Source organism: Alligator sinensis, unplaced genomic scaffold (genome assembly GCF_000455745.1).
Source record: "Alligator sinensis unplaced genomic scaffold, ASM45574v1 scaffold499_1, whole genome shotgun sequence".
Lineage (NCBI taxonomy): Eukaryota > Metazoa > Chordata > Crocodylia > Alligatoridae > Alligator > Alligator sinensis.
In genome coordinates this window covers 3,672,145-3,675,968 of record NW_005841864.1, presented here as the reverse complement: position 1 = coordinate 3,675,968, position 3,824 = coordinate 3,672,145, and positions in this window count along the sequence as shown.

Sequence of the window (3,824 nt, the reverse complement as noted above, 5' to 3'; positions counted from 1 at the left end):
TGGGGGGGGGGGGGCAGTGGGGGAGATATCCAGGTTCCTCCTCAGAAATACGGAGGCAAAGAAATTGTTGAATATGTCAGCTTTGGCATCAGGTGAGATGACCAGATTTCCTAGCATGTCCTGCAGAGGCCCCACATTACTTGGCACCTTCTTTTGCCCTTGTGTACAAGAACTTCTTGTTGTCCTTGATCTGGGTCACTAGTCCCAGCTCCATTTCCACCTTGGCCTTCCTGACCGTCCCCCTACATTCCCGAGCTACCGAGGTATAGCCCTCTCTTGTGATGGCCCCTCGCTTCCAACGGGTGTACACCTCCTTTTTTGTTTGGAGACATTCCCAGATGCTTTTGGTGAGCCATGGGGGCCTTTGCGCCCTCTTGCCCACTTTGATTTGTGTAGAAATTACTTCCCTTTGAGCTTGGAGGATCATCTCCTTAAGGAGCGACCACTCCTCCTGGACACTCAACTCCCTCCAGCTCTGGGACCTCTGTGCTTTCCCCACTAGTTTTCTTACCTCAGTCTTACATCATCTTAGAGTCTACTATGACTCTGAGATCCCTTACTGCTTCTGTGCTATGGAGAGGGTTATTTCTGAGTCAGTAGGTGTGCTGGATATTTTTACGCCCTAGGTGCAGCACTCTGCACTTGTCCTCATTGAACTGCATCCTACTGTGTTCTGTCTACCTTTCTAACCTGGCCAGGTCCACCTGCAATTGTTCCCTACCCTCTGATGTGTTTGCTTCACCCCACAATTTAGTATCATCTGTGAGCTTGGACAGAGTACACTTGACACCCACATCCAAGTCACTGATGAAGACATTGAAGAGTACAGGTCCAAGAACCGAACCCTGCGCGACCCCACTACCCACCTCCATACAGGCCAATACTGACCCATCCACCACGACTCTCTAGGTGCGACCCCCAAGCCAATTTGCCACCCACCAGACTGTGTAATCATCTGTCACAGTCTCTTAATTTATTTATGAGAATGGGATGAGATACCGTATCAAAGGACTTCCTAAAATCACGACATAAAATCACATGTATAAATGACATCCACCTCTATTCCTGCAGCTAATCATTTTGTGACCTGGTCATTAAAAGAAACCAGATTAGTCAGGCATGATCTACCTGCTGTGAATCCATGCTGGTTGCCCTGCAGCATTATTTGGCCTGCTGGACTCTCACAAATATGAACCTTAATAATTTTTTCAAAGACTTTTCCAAGGATAGAGGTAAGACTAACTGACCTCTAATTACTTAGATCCTCCTTCCTCCCTTTCTTGAAAACAGGGACCACATCGGCCCTTTTCTAGTCTAACGGGATCTGACCCAAGTGCCATGAGTGCTCAAATAGCCGTGACAGTCGTTCTGCTATGACACCAGACAATTCCTTCAGTACCCTTGGATGCAGCTCATTCGGGCCTGCTGATTTAAATACATCCAGTCCATCCAAGTGACTGCATCAAGTCAGCGTCAACAGTTGGTAGTCTGGTGTCCCTCTGATGACCATCTAAGAACCCATTAGGAGACTGGTCTTGACCCTTGTTCAGCAACGGAGGCAAAACACTCATTGATTGTAACCACATAAATTGGTGTGTGCAGTTTTTTTTAAATCCTAGACCCTGGGGCACATGAATACACCAGAATTCCAGCATTGATTTAAAAATATAACAAAACAAAAATAGAAAAAAAAGTTCCAACCATTATTTTTGAGACCTCTTGACTGTGAAGAAAGGCTTACATTTAAAAAAAAATCAGTTCTTTAGTTTCAAGTCAAATCTGAGAAGTCAAATGACAAAACTAAATGACTTATTATGTATTGCACCAAGTGCCCTTATGGCAACTATGCAGGTGAAACTAAACAGCAGCTACACACCAGAATGAACTCTCACAGAAAACACATAAAGGCCAGAGACATACATGCCATTAGGAGCACATTTCTCACAGAACAACCATACCCTCTCTGACTTCATTATCCTTGTGCTCAAGAGAAATCTACCCAACACCTTTAAAAGGTAAACTTGGGAATAAAAATGCAAAAGCTGGAAAGCTGGATGGAGACTAATGGCATTTATAGACATGCTTTCTGGGAGGCACTTTAATTAGAGCAGCTCCAAGAGCTTAATTAAAGCGCCCAAAGCGTCATGTGCATCAGTGTCCCTTCACTGAAATATGGAAGTGGGGACATTTTAACTAAAACTCATTGAATGAGCTTTACTTAAAGTGCCTCCATTGCCATTTTTTCAGTACGGGAATGCTGATACACATGACAGTAGAGTGAGGTGGAGCACGGTAATTACCATGCTCCCGCAGACTTGATTAATCAAGTCTGCTTCAACACACTGTAATTGCAATGCATTGGAGCAGCCTCCCTGCATGTGTACAGGTGCCCTAAGAACCAAGGGCTAAACACTGATATTACATTTGTGGCATATTATATTTTAATTAACTCCTGAATTCTTTCCACACAAGATATAAGAATGATCCTCCTTCCTTTTGATAGACCTTGATCTCCCAGTAATCAGCTTATTTTCTTCTGCTACTCGTGTCTGCTACCCCGAGAATCTCCCTCAGACCTTCCCCTCTGCTCTTTTTCACTATGCTGTGCATGACTTCCTGTGATCAGAGACCTGACAAAGAATGCCTTTTATTCAAAAGCTTATCTAACTTTATCCCAATTATATAGTTGGTCCAATAAAAGATATAAACCTAAGAAATCCTTGCCTCTGGCATAATTTCTGTACCATCATAGCTACAATATCACACTTGCACTACCATATATTAATCTCACAATTTTCAAATTACAAGAAGAATGATGCTCCTTTTAAAATACTATTATGTTGCGAGAAAGACCGATCCAAGATTGAGATCCTGACTTATTCCATGAGATGCTACTCCACATGCAAAGTGACGAGCACTTCTGCTTGGGCACTATCCCTTTAGTAAGCCCTGCTCCATAATGCTATACCTATAGAAAAGGTACCTGTTCATAATCCTGACTAGACAACAAATGGTTCTAAAAAAGCGAAATCAGTTCATGCATAGACTTTCAATCAAGCCCATCACTTTTGTCCAGGTATCTGAACCCCAAACAAAATAGCAAGGCTGCTGTTAAAGCTAAATGTCCCTTTCAACCTTGCAACATACCACTGAAGCCCCAGATAGCCTGTTTATGACAATGAAGGTACAAACAGACATTTCTTTTTTTTTTTTTAATGGTCTATCCTGGGACAAAGTGAAATCATTCAGCTGTCCATGTCCATTCTCCCAGGATAAATCCTAAAAAAAGGTTAATTGGATAAGTAGTACTAGCAGATTTTCCTGTGGCATTCCAAAATGTGCCTCAATGGTTGTCCCAGGATTGCGTCATGCATCAATGGCAGGAAAATGGCAGTACATTCAGCCACTCTCTAAACCCTGAGTAGAAAGGCAGTGTATGTACACTCCAATCCTGGGACATTTCTTTTCCAGGACAAACACAGGTACAACTTGTCCAGGGACAAATGCAATGTCTATTCGTAGCTTAATACAATCATAACATAAAGCATCCTTTGCAAGGCCTTCTGTCTCTTGCCACTGAATTGAGGTATATATGTTCATTTAGCTTTGCTAATAGTCCAATATTTGACCTGTAGGCTTGGTTTGAGATTCTCATCCCAGTTCTAGCCCCTTCTGGGATGATTAAACACAAAGCAGGGTAAAGGAACTCAAAGCTATGCCCCCTGCCCCCCCTCCCACACACACACACACACACACACACACACACACACACACACACACACACACACACACACACACACACACACACACACACACACACACAG